This window comes from Stegodyphus dumicola, chromosome 8 (genome assembly GCF_044657685.1).
Source record: "Stegodyphus dumicola isolate Sdum_Otavi_A_Nest chromosome 8, ASM4465768v1".
NCBI classification, from domain to species: Eukaryota; Metazoa; Arthropoda; class Arachnida; order Araneae; family Eresidae; genus Stegodyphus; species Stegodyphus dumicola.
Window position 1 is genome coordinate 113,349,678 of NC_140775.1, and position 23,540 is coordinate 113,373,217.

The 23,540-nt window shown below is 33.0% G+C and overlaps 1 protein-coding gene across 4 annotated transcripts in view; it reads right to left on the reverse strand.

Annotated features, from left to right (window-relative positions):
* Nucleotides 1–23,540, reverse strand: part of LOC118186720 (SLIT-ROBO Rho GTPase-activating protein 1-like) — a 480,238-nt gene that overhangs the window by 62,464 nt on the left and 394,234 nt on the right. The window lies entirely within an intron of this gene.

A 23,540-nucleotide genomic window follows, 5' to 3' on the forward strand; every position in this document is an offset into this window, starting at 1 on the left:
AAACAAGTTAAAAAATTAAAGTTGCACATTAAAAGATGAATCTTTTACTTATTCGGTTGTGTAATACTAATGAATTCTGCGCTGAATGATCTGCATGATTTCTGTTATTATTTTACCAGATTTCATTATTCAAGGAAATAAAGATTACAGCTGCATAGTATTTAAAAACTTCAAAAACCAGCAAGATGAACTTATTTTATTATTATATATTTCAACAGCACATACTTTAAAAGGAAAGGATATTTAATGGGCATGACTAGAAAAGTAAATCAATAACCGGAAGAGGGCAAAAATCAACTCTCAATAAACTGAGTACGCATAAAGAATATAATCATTATTTTCACAACCATACAGCGATCACTTCGTCAGCAACGAGCAAAACAAAGTAATGAACATTGTGATAATGTAGAAATAGATAGAGAGATTGAATTCCGCGCGTTGCTAAGCAACAACGTGCATTGACTTGCGTGAACCAATCAATCAGGAGGGAAAATACGGGTGCAAAGATCCGAACCGCGCCCATGGTATTCAGAAAGCGCCTTCACAAACTGCTTACTCCATTTGTGAAACAACATTAATGTTTATTCCCAGAGCAGTTACAATGGAAGAAAGACAAATCAAATGTGTAGGAAACATTTGGGGTTAGCTTCGTCACCAAGAAATGCACAGATGAGTTTTCAGCAACTGAGTCTTTTCTTCATAAAATTAGTGCAAAAATCTCCAGTAGGCGCATTATAATGGTGAAAAATCCATGAGTTATTTCGCCACAATTCAAATGTTTCATTTCCTATAAATGGCGGAAAACGCACAAATATACCTGGTGAACAGTTTTGCTTGTCAATAAAAATCGAAGAAGCACAATATGACGACAATCAACAAAAACAGTCAAAATTATCCTGATTTTTGATAAATTTGAAGTTGTCAGGTGTAGTTTCACCTTTCAAATGGCAATCATTCCATTGTTCAGGTGTTCTGGAATCAAAAACTTACTGGCAGTCTTCAGTAGCAGCAGAAACGCGATGTTTTAAGAAGGATCCATCTTGATAAATTACTTCCTGAGCCGCTAGAATGCATTGTAGTTTTTATGGGGGGGGGATATTTTTAAAACAACCCGAGAAGAGATGAATTTTCAAAATTGCTTCAGCAGATCCAAGTGATACAGCAAATGGTTCAACAATACCTTAAATTAACTACTATCGCCGAGTAAAAAATTTTTCATTACTCGGTGCGGGTCGGTACGCATTCTCTGCCTTAAACATCTGATATCACTCAAACTGTTGTTTTGATAAAACAGTTTTCTTCAAGGACACTTTCTGCTTCATTTCGAATGCTTCTGTAGGAGAAATCGCGTTGCGAAAATAAATTAATGTAATCGTCGAAGCAAAAATTCTTTTTTCATTAAAAACGAATTTACTTGCAGAAGAAAAAAGGAACCGAAATACGTACTGTTACTAGATGTCGACGAAAGTTCTTTTACAACTTAAGCGATTTCTTGCACGTGCATATTTTAGATGAATCATTCATGGGTCTAAGTACACTTTTAAATAATTACTGTATGTACCGTAGGGTGTACAGTACTCCAACTGCGCGAATCCAAATTTCTTCCCCCCGTTGCCTACAGGGTTACAATTTTACTTTTCGAAACCAATTGTAGCCAAGAGGAAATTAATTATAAAGCATACCAATCGTATTTTTTATAAATGATATCAATAATACTCATGATGTCTGAACTAGACTGAAAAATTTAGTATAGCTCACTGGCGTGCAAAAGATTATTCCGTATCAAAGGGTGCTAGAAATATTTTTTGTTAATTAAAGTAATCATGTAAATGTTTCCAGAAATTAATAGTTAAATTTAAAAAAAGCTTAGCATGAAATCTATTATAACAACATGAGTATGCGTTTGATGTATAAATTGTAAATTAATTTTAATTATTATGATAACATACATATGAAACTTTAATACAGCGCAACAATTTGTGAAAAAGGAATGGATTAAAAGGGAACTGAAAATCCCAAGATATGAATGAATATAAGGGAGTTCGATTTTTATTTTGTTAATAATGAAAATTCTGCAGATGCTCATAATTATCAAATTATTAATTAAACATACAGTAATAAGGGAGTTCGATTTTTATTTTGTTAATAATGAAAATTCTGCAGATGCTCATAATTATCAAATTATTAATTAAATGCGCATTAGAAATTAAATGTATGCCAAAGTACATCAGGTAGATAACTGGAAAACAGAATAAATATTTAAACGTTTCTAGCATTAAAATATGGAATTTGTGAAAAAATTAAATAGACTTAAAATAACCATAAATAATAAACCATAAACAGTTAAATAACTTCTAAAAATGGAAAGCTTAATACGGCAATATATTGCAATAATATTAGTGTGAATTTAGAACCACTTAAGAAACCCAATTTTTAGATTTAATAAAGAGAATTGTTTAAATTAATTCAGAACTGTTTACCTAAAATGGTAAATTTGATAGTTAAAAACCATTCTGCTATCTAAGATGATTTGTTAATATTTATGCAGACAAGAATCTTATTTAAGGTGCCCTACAAATCCGACATTTGATAGGTTAATTATGTATCAGTTTTGTGTATGTCATTAATCTATCAATTTTATTATTCAAAACTGATATATATTTAATTACTGGTGTATATATATATTAGCGACTAAAATCTACAACTTGGAAAGTTTCTAATTCTTACAGAGAATAAAAAAGATCTGGCTCATCATCTTTTAAGCATCATAAAACTTTAAAATGAGTGTAAAAGAAATTCATTTTTACTTTAGCACACCCCTGACTTTAAATTAATATTTGTTTTGCATGCACAATTTTTACAATATTGAAAAACGAAAATAGAGGCTTGCAGTCTTAATAAAATGTCCCATTAATGGAGATAAATGACATTTTGTAGCGCCCAGTCTTCTTGGTTAAGAAAGAGGTGACAGGAAACGTCTGGCAGTTCGTGGATTAGATAAGAAGGGGGAGGGGATCTTCGATCAAATTTCGCGCAGTTCGTACCCTACTGTACCGTATATGTTGAAAATGGAAAGACAAAAATTATTTTTGAAGAAAAAGAGGTTTTAATTTATTTAAATGAAAAAGTAACACTTTTGCGTACATGTTATTAGCATACTTACAAGTGCGAATACAGTACTTGCAAGCGCTGAAAGTCATTGCTTGCTGAATATCTCGGTCAAAGTAAGCTGTTTGACGCACACCGTGCCTGCACTAAAATTTCTTAGCCACCCGTTACTTGCTTTAACACGTTGAGCGCCACGTCAGCCATCTGTGGCTGACACTAGACTTTTCCGTTTAGGCCGCGTCAGCCATCTGTGGCCGACACTAGACTTTCCCTTTAGGCCGCGTCAGCCATCTGTGGCCGACACTAGACTTTCCCTTTAGGCCGCGTCAGCCATCTGTGGCCGACATTAGACTTTCCGTTTAGGCCGCGCCGACCGCCGCTGTCTGACAGTGTGTATCATGATATATAACTATAAAATTTACACTTTTATGGAATTACAGAAAATTTATTTAAAATTTACTTAATTTTGATTCATGACAGGACTAAGGGATTTCATTGAAACACGGTAAATATAAAAACGGTTCTCCATTACTGCTAACACAAAATGTGACAACTCTCTTAGTCGTTTTTCTAGCCATTACTCCTGACCCTACAATACCAGCGCTTTTAAGTGGCGCGCGTGGCCTGAATGGGATTGCCTAAGAAATACGCGTGGCGCTCAACGTGTTAAAGGATAAACAACCAAGCTTCTGAGCTAAGATCTTAGCTTTCTTGCAAGGAATCGGACCCGCTAATAACGACATTTTCTAAATTTTTGTTTGTTGCTGCATTGATTTTCTTGGAGAACTTCCATCTCCGTTTTTCAAGCAGTGACACGAAGTTTAAAAGTGTAGGTTTGCTCCTTTTCATGTCTCAAATCGTGGATTGTCCAACACTACGTTTCCGTCTTAATTTTTTTCTTAAACTCCGAAAGCGATTCGGAGTTCCGATAATTGGAGTTGTACTGTGTATATATATATATAAATATTTTAAATCGCAATAGCATACAGAAAATCAACCACTTGCTCGTGTCTAAACAAATCTTCCTCCGTTTAAGAATATTCTTTAACAAATAATAAAAATAAAACAACCCACTTTACATATTTACTTTGAGGTTTACTTTTAAACATGTCTAACATTTACGGAACATGTTAACATTTACGGAAGCAGAATTTAAAGTCAATGAAATAACAACAAAGGTGGTGCCCGAGGCGCACTGCAATACGTAAATAAGGAAAAATAGGAGAAAATAATTATCCCCTTCCGAAAGCGAGAATTTCAAAAGAAAGAACCAGTACCAATTCTTAAACGTGCCGCTTTTTCCTGGAACGAATAAAGTTATGGGACATTTTCCTGCATCTATTGTACTGTAATTACTGCTACTGTATTAAAAAAAAAAAAAAAAAAAAAAAAAAAAAAAAAAAAAACACTTTTAGTTAAAGAAGTGTACCTTCCATTCGTATAAGCAGCTTATTCAAAAGAAAATAAGCCTTTAAAAAGACACTAATCCCACAATTACAGTTTTTTGTACTTGAAACTGGTCCAGATTCATCGTATTTCTATCAAGTGCATAATATGCGACCTGAAGCTTTTAAAATTACAAGTTTTTAACACCTCAAAGAGAAGCTTACGATTAAAAAATTTTAAAATATAGAAAACTAACGAATGCAAAATCATACAAATGTATTTCTTCTCTTCTTTAACAAAAATAATATCTAATGCCAAAAATAAATTAAACAATCTTTACTGCTGAATAAAAGTAAAACACTGCTTAAAAATAATTTCTTTTATAAGCTACGACGTTTTTTCCTACATTTCTTTCCTAAACTCAAGACGGCATAAAAAATAAAACTTTTAAAAACGTATATTATCATTTGAATAAGAAAGTGAAGGAGAGAAAAGCTTGCTATCTATATGCTACTACAAGATGTATTCATCGACGCTGGATTTTGATTAATATAAGTCAACTAGCATATGCACGAGATGAACAGTTAAAAGTCTTGCGTTTAACCTATTACATAGAGTGAGAAAATACCACTTGCTCCAACTGTGACTGGAAGCCCAGTTAAAATGTCCTTTGAACTGATGAACTTAAACGTTGTATTCCGAAACGCTTTTTTGTATCAGAGACGAAAAGAAAAATCCTGAAGACCCTTCCATTAATAACAACCTCCATGTCAGACACAATTTTGTCGAAACTGGGGAGAGGGACCTCATCTAATTACAGGAAGGGGGGAACCCTAATAAAAGAGACACCATTTTCAATCTGCAACTTTAACATGTTCGCGAAGTTCACGTCTGTTTATTTGTAAAAGCTTGTACATATAAATCTTCACGAATCAAACTTAAAATCAATTTAAGTGAAATGAGTTTACCTTCCTGGTGAAAGAAAATGTTTACATTCTAAATTTAAAATAAATAAAATAAAAGATGAAAATGAAGAAAAGAAATACACACACTATATGAAACAAACACACACGAAGGAAACTCACGTAAGATAAATTATAAAATTAGGCAAAATTCAACATTTGCACGATTCAAAAAAATCTATATATTTCCATAATCATAAAAAACCCAAAGCCGATTTTCCCCCAACTTTACAGCACCACCACAACAAATGTATTCAGTTTTTTTTTTTTTCTTCTTTTTTTTCTTTTTTTTTTCCTTTAAACAAAATTTATCATCAGTTTTTAGCAGAAAGTATCAACTAAACAGAACCTACAGAAGAATGCCCACAGCACAGAGATCGTTAGTCTTCATTTTGCAACTGAAACTCCAATACGCCAACATTATTTCATTTCCATAACAACAGAAAAGAATCTTGTTTCAGAAGATAGAATAAACTATGTTACAAAAAGTTAATGATCTCGTCAACCATATGGAAACACTCTTCTCTTTCTCCTGCTCGTGTCCTAACCGAGACACCCGAACATAACACAAACTCCAGCCGACCATTCGATAAAAGCTCGAGTTACTTTTTCTTGATATCACAGGAGTCTTCCAGAGGAATTATCCATCGTAATAGAAGCAACTCTCTAATCTAGCTAGAATTTTCAAAAATAAAATATGAAACATCAAGGGAAATTTCAGTGTTAGTAAACTAAATTCAAAACTTATCATAAATCAAAGGAATATAGTCAAATTTTGATATTACGTAACTTTGGGGCCAAATTAACTGAGATATTTTGGAACAAGAAAATAGAAAAATAATACATAAAATAAATCTATTTTTATGATTTTATAAATAGGTAATGAATAAGATAACTAACTAGCTTCAATTTCTGGCTATCGCAGTAATGCTATAATAGATCAGGGTTTCGTAAACTGTGGGTCGGCAAAGATTTTTTGGTTTTGTTTTGATATTTCTTTAAATTATTATAATAATTTTACAATTACCAAATATATTTACACAGTGTATTTAAAAATAGATAAAGATAAGACAATACAGACAAAGAAAAATAACGAAAAAGTTTCGACGCATTCTTTTTATAATATAAACGTTCATTTTCCTTGCTTTGCACGTGGCGCTGTCATTTCATCTGTTACTTATTTAAACTTTTCACATTGTTCTAGGTCTTAAAATTAGAAATTAAAGTTAATGATCTAAAACTGCAATAGTATATTACAGTGCAAGTGAAAAAACTGACAGTTTGAAATTGACAGTTAAAAACTGACTCGCGCGTGTGTCGGTTTTACGCAATACTTATGGGGTCCCACAAACTTTTTGTAAATATTATGGGGTCCTGGGGGGTCGCGAAAAAATCTCAGTGATAAACGGGGGTCGCGACTGAAAAAAGTTTTAAGAAACGCTGCTACAGATCAGTGTTTCTCAACCGACGGTCCGTCTGCAAGAAATAATTGCCGGTCCGCGAAATATCCAGCTATCTGTCCAAAACCCAAAGTTTCATCGGCCAACAACCGATATTACAACAGCACCTACATTACAATAACAATAGTTTACTAGTTTAGAAAATAATATGATCGATGATGAAAAATATAACAAACTGGCAACTATGTACCTAATCGCCTTTCATAACTTGCCGTGCCGTACACTTAATACACCAGCTACTGTACCCCTGTCTGCCTTGAGTATCGCTGATTACTTGAACGCTGAAAATCTGTTGTAGTGTTTAAGGCGTCTTAGGTTAAGGTTTCGCTTTTTATCTTGCTTACATTCTTCTGCACGCTTGAACAACTGAAAATTATAATCAGCGTAAGTTTTTAATAACCACTGAATTTACTACTGTGCTATAACTACTCTTTCTTTAAGTAGATTAAAAATCAATAACCAGGATGAGTAAGAAGGAAACGAAAGGCACATTACTAAATTTCGTGCAAAGAAAAGATTCTCCAAAACTAAGCGCGTCGTCCGCCCCTTCGAATACAGATGAAAGTGAATTTAGTCCACATTCTGCCAAAAAAAAAAAAAAAAAAAAAAAAAAGAGGTTTGTAAGGCACTATATCGCAGACTATACGAAATATGGTTCTGTCTTTTGGCCACAAATCCGAATGTGTTGTTTGTAGAGATGTTCTTTTCAACGAAAGCATTGTTATGAATTCCGATTATTTCAGTTGTTGCCACTTGAGGGCTAGAAGAGGTTGACATTATGGCGCTTCAGGTATGGTAGACAAGATATCCTCATTCGCTTGTCCAGGGACCGTCACTGATCCGTTTTTATATGCAAAGGTTTTTGTGATTACTTTTTAGTAATATTGTTTTTCTCAAAGGTTTATTTACATATATATGATAATTATACTGATATGTAATAATTATAATATTTACTTATCTTTATATTTAAATAGACAAATGGTAATATTACAATTAACTTATTTAGGAATTCTTGAATACCTTGTAAAGTTTTTTCGGGGGATTGAGTAAGGGAAAAAAAAAAAAAAAACCCATCGGTCCGCGAATTTTTTTCGTAAGTTTTACCGGTCCGCGGACCAAAAAAGTTTGAGAAGCATTGCTATAGATGTTAGAATATATAATAATAATATATAATAGAATAAATAACAAGATTATCTGTAAAGAGTTCCGAAACACAAGTCCCCCCCCCCGTTAAAAAAAGAGGAGAAAGAAGAAAATTCGAAATTCGACCAAATAATGTGACAAATATATCTTGCAGAGTTAAATTTACAAGCAGAATAACGATTATTGGAGATATTAAGGCAACAAGTATCAGAAAAATATTCGTAAACTTTCACTTTAATAATACCTATAGTACGCCGGCAATATACAATAATTAGTAGTATGCCGACTGCCAAATTCCAACTCTAGTCTTCATAATAAGGTATAAAATTGAATTCTTTCTTAATTTTGTTAAATACTAAATATTTAGTTAATAGATAAGTACCATATTTCTATGATTCTAAGACATAGCCTTTAATTTCAGAAACACAGGAAAATGCTAATAATTCGCACGACTGCAGTTCTAAGATGCACTCCATTTTAGCAATGTTTATTTGACGAAAGAGTGAGACATGAAAATATATAATAGTTTGAGAAACAAAATATCAGTATGATTTGTCAAAAGATTTTAATTCTCTCTAACTATTTTTCGAGGCGTTATAAAACGCAATTCGAATAATTAAAGCTGATAATGAAAATTCAAAAATACTAAAAAAGAATTAAAAAAGAGTAGAGTTCATCGTCATGTCCAAAAAGGTTCTTAACCTTTGTTTAAAAAAGAAGGGTCATATTAAGTGACACAAGAAAAAAAAAAAAAAAAAAAAAAAAAAAATCTAGAACAAAAGAAAAACCTACATTTTCCCAGCTTTTAGTATCGTATGTAATCTCTGGAAGATAAACAGACTCTGTAAAATTATTCTTTAAAAGCACCGAAAGTGTTTTTCAGAGACACATTAAGTGGTCGTAAAACGTTGTTTATGTAAGGCATCCATCATATCCTTGTTAGGTTAAAAAGCTCTAACATCCCTTTAAAGAACGAATGACGTATAAAAGAAATACAGAAATCAGTTAAGAGAAAAAGACGGACAGTTAAATTTTTTTACATATAAGTAAACCAATAAAAAGAACTAGAGGAGAGAATCGTCGTGAGATGGGTGCAAACGATCATTCTGTACCGAGGCACATAGTACTCGCAAACTGCGTCTCGAGGAGCGTCGTGCTAGCACATCAAACACATTTTATACGTCTTACTATAACATTGTAGTGCTACAGAAGTTTTCGATAACATTGTAGTGCTACAGAAGTTTTGGATAACATTGTAGTGCTATAGAAGTTTTGGATCAGTCATACTAGTTAGACGCATAACAAATTTTATATATATATATTAAGTGTATCAGTAGAAAACACAGATGTTAATTAAGAAGTATATATCTTGCTTTTAAATTGCTCAGCTTGTTAAGCAATGCTTGCTTTTAAATTGCTCAACTTGTTAAGCTCTAAAGTTCTTATTAATGTTTCAATTGGTAACTGCTAAGATGCAGAGACCGGCAATGTTCTGTATCACAGCGTCATACGAAAAATGTAAAGGTGATGCATAAATGCAGATCTGGGACAAGGGTGAGGCGACACTTGCCTCAGATTAAAGGCTAGGCAGAGTGCCAAGTAATCTGCGAAATTTTAGAAATACATTAAAAACAAATCTGAAGTGGACACTGCATGACACACATTTTTGCTGAACTTCATTTAGACTTATTTCCTGGAATTAGTCTAACTTAATTTAATCGATCCCTCAACTCAAGTTAAAAATGACGTAAAAAATTTCAAATTTTGAAATTAAATACCCCGATCAATTTTTGTCGTATGGGAATCAAACTTCTTCTAATTTTATTTTTTCATAACGAGTATAAAACTTTCCCAAATATAAGAGTAGGAGCCGGAAGACTGCATTAAAAGTTAAATTTCATTATTTTTCCTTGTTTTTTATTACTATAATTATTTATTTTTTTAAATTTGATATTGCTAAAACAAATATTTTCGTCACTTAAAATACTTCTGTGACTGGAAGTATACGATTACGAGCAATGCGGAAGCCGGTAGAAGAGGGTGGATGTATATATTATACGTTTAGATTTATCGGTTGCAATAAAAAGGGAGGTTCACAACAATATGTTATAGCAATCCCATATAAAAAGTTTCAACGTTTCACAGCCAATCGTCTTAGAGTTATGAGAGATACATACATACATAGTCCGTTCAGAGGTCACGCAAAAATCTTTTTCGAATCCACTTTAAATGCAGTTTGGGGAGGGGGGGGAATTGCTTATTCTGTTCATAAATGCAGACGTCACGCAAAAAAAAAAAAAAAAGTCGCAATGGATACAAGAACGGTGAAAAATGGATATAAGAACGCAAAAAAAAAAAAAAAAAAAAAAGTCGCAATGGATATAAGAACGGTAAAAATGGATATAAGAAAAAAAAAAAAAAAAAAAAGAAAAGAAATAAAGAAATAGTCGCAATGGATATAAGAACGGTGAAAATGTTTATTTCCGTCGACATATAATGCCAGAGCTGTAAAAGCGGAAAATAAATTATGATAGTTAACTTCCAATTCTGAAAAGTATCGAGAAGCACAGTTTTAAAATAAATTTAAATCAATACAAAGGGTGCTATACTCTTGAACTCTTGTGCAACTCACGTGCTTTTCTTTAATCAATTAACTAAAACAAATCAAGAACTCAATTAATTATCAACGATTTAATACCTAAAATAGGACAAAAATCTTTATACAATATTTTATATTCATACGACTTTCAAACATATCTAAGGTTTACAATGATAAACCATTATAATAGGTTGAACTCGGCAGCTTGTTTAAAGAAATCAATTTAAAATTTTATGCATGCCTTCCTGGAATTTAATACTGGAAGGAAAAAAAAAAAAAGGAGGGAGGGACCATGTCATCAGAAATTTTAAATATGCATCAAGTGCAACACTCAAATAAAGGGATTAAATTAATATCTAACATTACAGATATTACAGCCACAATAATCAGCGAAAGTTGGATAAATCTACAAGACTTTTTCCCATGGTTAGCAGAAGAACTGTAAAAAACCTCTGTAGTTGAAGACGATTCTATTTGACCTTTGAAACTTGTACTACAAATTTCCGTAGCTTACGGCGAACCTTTAACATTTAATTTTTAGCGCCTTATTTTATTTTAATATTGCCGGCCGTATTGTTTCTCACGGAAAACGTTAATACAAGCCTATTAGCCTTAAGAAGTCCTCCATGAAGACATCCCTCTGCTTCGGCCAATAGCTCTCCGAAATAAACTGCCATACTGAATTCCACAAAGCGATATTATCAAATAGTATTCCTTGCCTTTACGGAAAACGAAAGAAAATGGTCTTAAGAAATATGAAATTTTAGCTTTAAAAATTAATATATAGGCAAAATACACAGAGTTTGCAAAGAATTTTATCTTTCCTCACTGTGCGCATTCGTGGTGTAATTGAAGGCACGTTCGGCTAGCAATTGAAGCTCCGAAATTCAAAACCTAGCAAGGGCATCATTAATTCATGTTCCCCGGCTTACCAATATTCTAATCGCATATAAAGTTAAAAAAGGAAGTTTAGGAAAACAATATCAACAATCATTTAATGAAGGAACTAATTTTTCAGAAAAATATTTTTTCATAGATATAATAGGTATTTTTATCTCACACCAAGATGAGGATTTCATTTTTCTAACTGGTGAAAAGTTAATGTTATTGAACAGGTACTTTAAAAGTGAGACTGAGTCTCGCAAAGCGCACGTGGACTACTTGTCTAACGTTAGAAGTACTTGCGTATTTTTAAACAGGACCAGCTTCTAAATTAGCATTTAAATATCTAAATGATACAAATGCTCGAGATACTCCATCAGAAATATCTAGTTTTAAAACCCCACTGTCTTAATAATTCTGGCCGCTATGGTAAAACCAGAATTTTTAAAGAAAATTCAGGAATATAGTTAGCTCCTTCATATCCGATTTCAGAAATCGTGTTGTAAAAATTTTTAACGTTGCAATTACTATTATTAGGGTAAAAAGAAGCTTTAAATTATTAAAACCAAAATATGAGAAATATTTTGACCTAAAAACTTATAAATATCACTGTATTCTCTATAGAACAAATTAAATAATCATGTACATTAATAAAATACTGTCGATTTTACTTCGTTAAAAGTAAGAAAAAATTGTAAAAAAAAGCTTCATTATTAATGCTACACTTTTTATATTATTTCAAGTTTTTATCAAAAAGATACTCTTCAGTGTTTTCTTTTAAAAGTATAGATTGTTATACGTATTAGTTTTCTGAATATATAAAATTATGATAACGAGTATTCTATGAGTTATAGCATGATTTAGTATATTTAACTTCAGTATTAAATTACGGAGACATTTATTTGATTGCATGTATTTACTTCTTTGCCTCAGGTCGAGGCACGGCTCTATACTCTGTTTCTAAGGTAAAAAATTGGTATTTATGAAAAGCTTTCTTCCATGTACTTAGTTTAATTATTTAAGTGCCAGGCTGAATTATAAATTATCAAAATACAGTCTACATTACCACTGCATTTGTCTTTCGGTGTGTTTAACTCCCAAAAAAACTTGAATTAATCTTTACGTTGTATACGAAATTTATGCAATCTATTTGAAAATTCGCCCTTGAGTCAACTGAGTAACAAACATAACACAAGATTGCCAAACTTTTAATTTAATTTCGAATTTTGTCATTCGTTGATTCATAATGTATTAGATTATTCTTTGGCTTTAAAAAGGCACGTTCAATTCATTTACGTAGACATATTCTTTATTCTCAGTGTACACTATTTGTATTTTCCCTACTGGACTCAAGTAATTTTATTCGGACTACAGTGATGCGAATTACAAAATAAAAACTATCGTACACTGATTAAAGAAAGCGTTCTATCATCCAGTCGAAGATAATAATTTCATAGCTCAAAATACTTAGTTATCAATTGTTGACATTTGAAATCATTCGATAATAAAGTAATTTTACCCTTATTTATTCGATAGTAAAGAATATGGCTATTTTTTTATAAAAATTAATAAGACACTAAATTTATTCTCATTAATCCGATAATGGTGAATATGGGACGGCTAATGGCTTAAGCGCCAAAAGTCAGATATTAGTAAATCATCGAATACAAATAACAAATAAGGGTAAATTTAGCAACTTTCCAAAATTCGGGGTTGTCAGGAGAATTGCGTTAGAGGGAATCAGGGTTAATCCCGGTAGCGATAATTTACCTCTGAAACCGCGAGTTCGAATGAATACCTTTAAAAAGAACAGTTATTTGATAATTTTCTTTTCTGATCTCACATAAATATCTCCAAATCTTATTTATTTCAAGCACTTCCAAAAATTCACATCGTCTATTTAAAAAACAGTGAATTATTATTTATAAAACTCATAACGTTGGTGTGCGGAAAAAATGTCACCCGGAAAAAAGGGAAACGGAAAGAATGTCCCTGGAAAATAAGGAACGGAAAAAATGTCACTCGGAAAATAAGGAACGGAAAAAATGTCACTCGGAAAATAAGGAACGGAAAAAATGTCACTCGGAAAATAAGGAACGGAAAAAATGTCACTCGGAAAATAAGGAACGGAAAAAAAGGAACTCTAAAATCTCGCCAAATAATGTCGCCGACTGGAGATGGGGAAACCTGCCAAACGGGCAGGGTTATAGCGGGCTCTCTTGAGGGAGGTTTTAAGGGTAAGACGTTGAGCTGGCTGCAGCTGAGCAAGGTCATTTCGATAGCAGGTTTTTTCAACTTGCCTGCGGGAAAATCGTATGTTCTCCCCCGTGGTTTGCTTCACCCGTTTCCTTAAAGAAACCGACCCACCTCACCCGGAAGGAAAGAATTCACGGGGAGCAAATGTTTCTCCTCTGTTAAATAATGATTGCCGGTCTTTAAACTAAATTTCATCCATCCCTAACTGGAAGCTAACAGCTTGTTCACATTAAAGTGTTGATAAATGACGAATTGTCAGTAAAGATGGCACACGAAAGCTGCTAAACAGAACTATTGGCGTAGTATAGTTTGTTATTTTTTATTACGGTTTAACGAATCTAGCAATAATATTATATTATGCATTCCGTTATTATTTAATCTATCCGTAATATGAAATATAATTTTCTAAACACTAACGGTTTATCATCAGTTAATTTATAAAACGACAGATATTTTATAGTGTCATTTTTTTCCCCCACTTTAACGGTTTATCATTAGGTGTAAGAGACTTTGATCCTGGAGGACCATTCTTTTCGTTTTGCGATTTTGCGTTGAATCACTATAAACGGCGAATCACTTTTCAAACTGTTGCCACCAAATGTTAGAGTCCTGCATTATATTCGAAGAAATTAAATAATGAAAAATGTGCATAAATATATGCATATTTCTCGCACTGTGATAAAACAACGGTACATAGAGCCATCGAATTTTGAATGACGTAATCCTCCTGCGAATATGGGCATCTGGAAGCCCAAATTTGAAATTTGTTTTATTATCTATTTCATATTTTGTAAAACTTTAACGAATTTTTGATTAACAGACTCAACGATTTAAAAGCGAGGAATGGCAACACTATACGAAAAAAAAATTATCTCCAGCGCGCGGAACTGTGTATCGGAAATTCTTCTAAAGATATGCTTTTTTAAAATTCTTTTGCGACATTGCTATTTAAATGAATTTTATGGTTTAAGTGCAAAGAATATGATATTTAATAAATAAAGGTAGCACACAAAACGTTAAAAAAAAAAACGCCCTCTTTGGACGTAGTTTAAAACCTGAAACCTTTGAGATTTTTTTTTTTTTTTTTAAATATGAATGATGGTCCCTCAGCCGACTTCGACTTGACCAGAAGCAGTTGTCACTTTATTATGCAGTCACCTAATAGGTGGGCCACCTTTGCCTCCTATGAAGGGACGGACCATTAGAACTATGCATTCCCCTGGATTCGAACCCAAGCCGTTAGGTATCGAAGTTGGCTCCCCTAACCACTACACCGTCTGAGCGGCATTTATTATTAGTTAGTTTATAGAATATTATATTCTGTACTAATTAATATAGTTATTTTAAAATAATTAGCTAAACCGGCTTGGCTAGTTCCCCCCCCCGCCAAATACTTACTTATTCGAGGAAATAACTTAATTATACGCTTTAATGGTAACATATATTTTACACTATATTTATTTTATATTAAAATTTTTCCTATATATAAATAGATACGGCCATACACGCAATCGAATCGGCTTAATGTACTTTCATTTATAGAATAATGCACTTCCGAATGTGAATAGTGAACTTTCTTCTGGTGATTATCTTCCTATGATGATCAGTATTTCTGAGAACTTGGACATCGGTGCTGAGAGCTATTTCTCTAATTCGCAAAAACCCAAAATCTTATGAACCTGTGGTCATCTTAGAAAGGGTTTACTGTACTTTCTGTCTCTAACTGTGGCAATTTATTGGTATGAAAAAATTTCTTATAGTAGAATATAATCCATTCATGCAAGCCCTGTTATAAGAATAATTTAATAAAGAAGCAAAATTATTATTTTATTCAAAATTGCATTTTTCGAGCGAGATAGTAAAGAGTTCTGATTTTCTTATCGGTTAAATGTTGTTATTTCTGACTTTTAACTTGCTAATCTAACATTTATTTATTTATTTTTTTAAGCCCAAAAAGCTATTAGTCTCAAAACGACATTTTGCGTGGTTTCACTTTCTGCGTCGATTCACTTTTCAAACTGTTGCTACAAAATATTATTGCCATGCATTATATTTAAAGAAACTAAATAATGAAGATTCTGCATGAATGCATGAATGTTTCCGCATTTTCAAAAAACAACAGTACCTAGAGCCATCCAATTTTGAATAACGCAATACTCCAACCAAACATGAGCACTTGAAATTCCGCATTTGGAATTTGTTTTATTAGCTATTCCCAATTTTGCAACGCATTAACGAATTTTTTAATTAACAAACTCATCGATTTAAAAGCGTGCAACAGGAACACTGTACGAAAAAAGAAATGTATCTCCAGCGCCCGAAACTGTGTATGGATTGGAAAACTGGAAATTCTTAAATTTTGCGCTTTTTAAATATTTTGTGATATTGCTGTGGAATTGAATTTTATGGTAAAGCGCGAAGAACATTATATTTAATAAATAAAGGTACCACACAAAACGTTAAAAAAAATCCTTAAGGGCGCAATATGAAATATGAAAGCTTTCAGATTTTCCTTTAAATAATGAAAGATCTGCATAAATGTATGTATATTTCTCGCATTGTGATAAAACAACGGTACATAGAGCCATCGAATTTTGAATGACGTAATCCTCCTACGAATATGGGCATGTGGAAGACCAAATTTGAAATTTGGAATTTGATTTATTATCGATTTTATATTTTGCAAAACTTTAACGAATATTTGAGTAACAAACTCAGGGATTTAAAAGGGAGCAATGGCAACACTCTACGGCTGGGAAAAACCTTTTTGTCTCCAGCGCGCGGAAGTGCGTATGGGAAATTCTAAAGATATGCTGCGGCATTGCTATTGAATTGAATTTTATGGTTTAAGTGCAAAGAACATGATATTTAATAAATAAAGGTAATACACAAAATGTTAAAAAAACGCCCTTTGGACGTAATTGAAAATCTGAAAACTCAGATATTTTTTTTTTTTTTTTTTTCCCCAGTGGCGTGGTAAAATGAATCATTAAAAACGAAGCTGAGCTTCTTAATTACATTTTGCAGCTTTAGAATGATACCGCTAATTTGATTATCCAGAACTCGAAATATTGAATAAATTAGAGTTAAATAAAATTCAAAATTAATGCGAAAGAATTTGTTTTAGCAAATTTCATGAGATAGAAGATTATGTTCTGCTGTTCTGTAATTTTTAATTAGGACCGTAAAAGAAATGCATCTTGACGAAGAGGTGAAAACTGTTGAAAACAGTCAATTTCCTATTTATGAGAAAACTTTATTATGACTTTGGAGATTAAAAAGTACATATAAATATTATAGTTCTCATTTTTCATGTTTAAATAATTAGTAAGAAATATAGATTCTAATGCAGCAATTGTAGTGTAATTCTAAATGAACTATTTATAACATTGTTATCAATGAAGTACAATCGTATAATTAAAAAAATGAATGCAAAATTCTATTCTTATTGTTTTGAGCTCAAGTTCTATGTTTCAAGAGCTTTCAAGTCTGAATTAATTACTTTTCAGACTTAAAATTGCAGTATAACTTTTGTATTTAAAATTTCGTTAGCAGTTTGTTAGCAGTTCTAAAACAAATATCATGCAGAATTTTAGCAGTATTAGAAAAGGCCTCAAAAAGAGCTGACAAGGAAACTTCCTATCTTTTGGATTTTTTAATTGTTGAAGTGTATGGAGTCAAAATTAAAGCTACTAACAACCAGTTTTTAAGGTTGTTATTAATTAAAACATCTGTAATTTTTAATAAGCATCATGTTTATGAGGAAATGACAATTCAGATAGTAAGTATTATCTGAAATATCGTTTCCTAGTCATTCCTAGTATCATCAGGGCCGGTGCCAGAGCATATGCAATCGGTGCGGCCGCACCGGCCGGCAGAATTGAGAGAACGCAAAATTTTTAGAACTTTGGAAAGAGCTGGGCGGCAGAATTTTGAAGTTGTAAAGCAGGCACCGTGCGGCAAAACGTCTAGCGCCGGCCTTGAGCATCATTCCAAGTCTTAGTAAATCAGCTTAGAATAATTAGAACTGATTTATAGGAGTTTAGCAAAACTGCGCTACAGTAACATATCATTGATAAAAGTATATCCCAGGAGAAAATATTCTTATTATTATACTATAATGTTCCCTTAAAAAGAATGTAATATTTAGCAATCATACTTAGTATTGCCGATTTTTCAAGAACAACAAAATTCACAAGGTTTTGCAAGCGAGTACACCATTCAATACTTTACAAATGAGTCGCACTTGATCAAACAAACCATAGGTTTATACACAACCGTCCAGGAGTAATTTAGTCAGGTATTTTTAAAATGTTAATATGCAAAATATAGAATTAATACTAAATATGCATAAATTTTAGACTTGAGCCTTCTTGACGTGCTTTCGTGGTGTAGTGGTCTGCACGCTGGGGGCGTATTCCAGAGATCCGCGGTTCGATTCCCGGAGAGGGGGTTGCTCATTTTTCAAGTCTCCTGCTTCCATAAAATATCGAGTGTCTCTGCAATCTAAGTGAAGAAATATTCGACATAACAGACATTTAACTTTTTCTTATAATATAAATTTTGCGTGGGAACAGTTTTACATTGAGCTGAAAATAAGTTTATGTATTCCGCAGTAAAAATTTACATTCATTCAATTAATTATTTATATATACTGAAAATTGTTTTTTCATTTTATGTAAAATTTATCTGGCGAAATTGAATTTAGAAATTTTCTGCATTGGCTATAATTTTCTTCCTTCTGCAAAGAATATATACGTATATATATATATACGTAAACGAGACATATTTTGTCGAATGCCGTAACAGCATTGCCGTATCCTTTTGTGTTAATATATTCAAAAATTTTAAATGCTATTACGTAAACTGCATTATATGTTACATGAAGGGGATTAAATTGAATCCAAATTCAAAATATTTACATGTCTTTTCACTCATATTTCTAACAATTTTATTTTCATAGGGAAAGTTACCAAACACTGATGATATAATAAAATTGACAGTCATTTGTGTTCTATATTCTTAAGCAGAATACATAATGCAGCTCATCAGCGCTCCAGCGGTCGCCAGGGCCGTAGCTAGAAGGGGGCAAAGGGGGCATCTGTCCCCGGGCGCAGAATCCAAGGGGCGCCAAACTGATATTACGACATTGTAGAATTAATCTTCAGTTGTCCCTGGGCGCTGAAAACCCTAGCTACGACTCTGGCGGTCGATTAACACTGACAGTTCGACAGGGGCTCAAATCCCAGCAAACAAGCTGGTTGCAAGATAATTTAGTTATTTCTTCCTGTGTAAGGTAAATACAATCAAGTTTCCCATTCTCATACTTCGTTAAGTCCTCCACGAAGGCATCCCTTCTCTTAGACAGACAGTTTCCGTGCTTTGCCATGATTCAAATAACCACCAAAGAAGAAATGAGGAGAAAATGCAGTAGATACTAGCTATTCAAGGGATAGCTAGTATCCCTTGAATAGCTATTAATAGATGAGAACAATTATTAATAGATGTAGAAGAGCATTTTTGAAATCATTTCTTGAGTACCAGTTCCGGGGAATTCTAAATCACCGAGAGTTCTTAAATGTTAAATAACTTCAGTGCCTTTAATTGAGTCTGAAAACTGGATTGATGGAGTTGAATTTTTTGAATTTTAAAATTTGCAATTTGCTAGAAAAGACGAATTTTCTGCTCAAGTGCATGCAACAATATTGAAAATTCAAAATTTGCGAATCTATGGGCGACGTACGTCATTAATTACATCAAATGCTTCTAATAATTATTCTAATAACTATTTTAGAGTTTAACATAAAACCTCTAAAATTGCAGGGACTGTAAATAATCTAAAGGTGTTTAGAAATACAACAAGATTTGACAGTTGAGGAAAATTGAAAAATACACTAATTATCATAAAAGATGAACTGAAAATAATTATAATGTAAGAAAGAAAAATGTTCTCCTTTCTTTTTGTTTATTTTCACAATTAAAAAAAAAATGATATAAATCTAAAATTTGGTTACTTAGGGAAATTGCTATAAATTAAGCATAAAACAAATCAGTGCGAGAATGGTTTTGCATACGAACTGCGACTGCAACACATTTCAACCAGTTTTAACCAGCTCCAGATGTTAAAAAGTTCCATAATTAAGATCTTCTCATTGTAAATGCACAATGTTTAAATCTTGGCATAAAATTAAATAACTTGGGCATTTAAAGCCCGAATATTGGAAAATATCATAATTAAGAATTTTTAAATTTTTGCAATAGCATACGTACAAAATAATGATCAACAATTGATTCAAGGCTTTCATACGAATACAATAATCCGAATGGAATGTAAAAGATTATTACTATTCTAATTTATATTGAAAGTTGTTACACGACCTTGAAAAATCAATATTATACTTTATAAGGCAGACATGTAACTGAAATTATTAAATGCCACAAAAATGCAAATATAATGAGACTTTTCTAATGCGACCACTAACGGCGGCTTCAAGCGATTTTTAGGCCACTTATATAGTAGATGGTTGCATTAGAGAGGCAAATGTATAAAAGCCTGTTTATTTATGTTGTAGGAAACACTTTTAGAGTTCGCCGTCATGAGATTCTCTGTACTTATATGTAAAACAGTTACAAATAATACGTCTTACTAAAACGATCTGACATATTTAGGCTTCTAAAATGATGTGAAAAATTTCAAAAAGGAAATCCAACAGAAAAAAATCCTGATTTGGTTAATTTAAAGCAGTTAACACAGTTTATGATAAATAAAACATTAATTAAAGCATCACAGGATTCAGTATGAGAAAAAATTAGCATAATCATCAATTCAGATTATTTAGGTTATGGCAAAGTACCATAAGATTATCTGCCGAAGTGAATATGGATGCCTTCATGGAGGACTGTTTATAGCGAGTAGTTGACAAAAATTATTTCATACGTCTGATAGAAACTGCCTCGTATTTATGTTACACATGGAGAAAAACACGAAAATTTCCTGGTAAGCAGCACATCCGCCATGGTTTGAACGCCATGGCGGATGTGCTGCTTACCAGGAAATTATCGTGGCGTGGCAGTCGAACTACCAATATTCAACTATTTTTACCTCTCGGCTGCTAGTGGTCAAAGGTCATTTAAGTTATTCTCTGAATTTCAAAGTTATCTGTCTATGCTTTATTACACATTTATTCATGCACAGATTTTTGGAAACAAGAGATAAAAACTGGAATTCTAGATAACCAAGTTAAATAATTAAATTTATTTAATTTCCCCATTTTGATACGTTTTACGTTATGAATACGAAAAGCTCCCACGTATGACTTATTTGGATCTCAATTTGGAGAGTAGAATAAATAAGCTTCTTTAATTTGGTTTGGTTTACTTGACTATAACAAAGCGCACGAAAGGTATCTGCCTAAGAGAATGGTTGCCTTCGTGGAGGGCTTCCTAAGGAAAACTAGCTCGTAACCACGTTATATAGGGGAAAAACCACGAAAAGCTGCTTTGCTAGGAATCGTACCCAGATATAACAACCAGGGTATTCAGCAACTTAACCGCTCGGCCGCTTTTAAGTTTCCATAAACTCTACACGTAATTGTAATTAATATAACTACTATAAGTAAAAATCATTTCTAAGATATCCATCAGATTTCAGCCTATCAGCGGCCGAGCGGTAAAGACGCTGAGCACTGGTAGTTCGGTCCGAGATTCCAATCCCGCGAACAGGCTGGCTGCATGGGCACTTTCGTGGTTTTCCCCATGTGTAATATGTATACGAGCCAGTTTCCCTTAGAAAGTTCTCCACGAAGGCATCCCTCCCTTTAGGTAGATAGCCCTCGTGCGCTTTGCCATAATTGAATAATCCTAATCCATCCATGTTTCTAGTTGATTTTTGATATCTGTGAAGATCACCACCCTAGAAAGATGATATTCAGTGCAAGTGCTTGTTTATACCTATAGAAATGCCGGTCACTTTTGGAAGTGATCGTCTTAAGGAGATGGTCGCCAATCGTTTATGGGCTACTAGATGGTCCGGCTCTGAGTAGGTTACGCATTGGTGCATTGTAAAATGCATTAAATCCTCTCTAATACGATCATCTACGTTTCTAATTATTTTGGTCTTTGGTGGAAGTGGTCATCTTAAAGAGATAATGCTCGGTACAAGTGTTAATTTCTACTCTGAGAAATTATTTTGGAAGAGGTCGCTATAAGAGGGTTCATTGCATATTAAATGTTTAAATCCAGATCGCGTGGTTATGGGATCCATTTTAATTAGATTTTAAAATTTTAGTAAAATAAAAAATCTGAAAGGTTTCAGATTTTAAATTACGTCCAAAGGGGCCTTTTTTTAACATTTTGTGTGTTACCTTTATTTATTAAATATCATATTCTTCGCACTTAAACCATAAAATTCAGTTCAAGAGCAGTATCCCAAAATAATTTTAAATTGAGCACATTTTTAGAATTTCCGATTCACAGTCTCACGCGCTGGAGATAAAAATGTTTTTTCTGTACAACATTGCCATGGCTCGCTTTGAAATTCTTGAGTTTGTTAATTAAAAATTCGTTACAAAATATAAAATCGATAATAAAACGAATTCCAAATTTCAAATTTGGGCTTCCAGTTGCCCATATTCGCAGTAGGATTACGTCATTCGAAACTCGATGGCTGTAGGTACGGTTGTTTTATCACAATATTTGGTGGCAACAGTTTGAAAAGTGAAACGGACATTCAGAGTGATTCGACGCAAAATGAAAACATTAGTCCCTCAGAGACTAATAATTTTGGACTAATAATTTTGAAATAAACCTCTTAATTTTAATAACTGTGGTATTCTTGTTTTCAAACTTAAGTGCAAATTTAAACAAATGTTTTCTGTGCAGATGCGTTACTTTTAATTAAAATCAAATGAGGGAAAAAAAAAAAAAATTATGCGAAAATTAATTAGGTGAAAAATTTAGTCCTATTCTTATCGCAAACCGTAACTTGAAATTGCATCTACAACTGTTTCTTATACCAAAGCTCAGGATGAATTAGTTTTCTGTTGTGCGTCAATAAATGTTTCACTAAACCGCAGCTCAAGGCTATAACTACATGCAGTGCGAGGAAAGTAATTACTAAAGACCTGACAATGACCGACGCTGGACAACCCGCCTTTTCCCCCTGGCGTCCATCGCGAAAGCTTCCTTCTCTAAACAACTCTCTATTTTTAACCTTAGAGAAGAAACTATGGAGGTAGGCTCCATGGAAGAAATAAGCAGCCAACACATCTTCTTGCTTCTACTCGCACATGTTTCCGATCATCCGAAGTTACGGTTGTTGAGATAAAACTTTTATCACCCAGCTTGGCGATCTTTCTAAACATGCCTTATATTTCCCATTGCAAACGAAGGGGGACATTTTTTCCGTTCCTTATTTTCCGGGGATATTCTTTCCGTTTCCCTTTTTTCCGGGTGACATTTTTTCCTACAACCCATAACGTTGGACTCTTCAATCCAATACGTAAATCCACACTTTTCGTATATGTTGGGGAGACTTCCACGAAGGCATCATGTTTCACTGTAATTTAATAAATCCGATCCAAATGAACCCAATTTAGCGATTCTGCATCGAGCCAATACACAGACGACAAACTACCACTCGCAATTTAGTCTCTTCATGCTGTCTCTAGATCATATTCTCGTAATTTTCAGAGTATATTAAACTGTTTCACCACTATTACGTCGAAACCAGGCTAAATAGCTGTA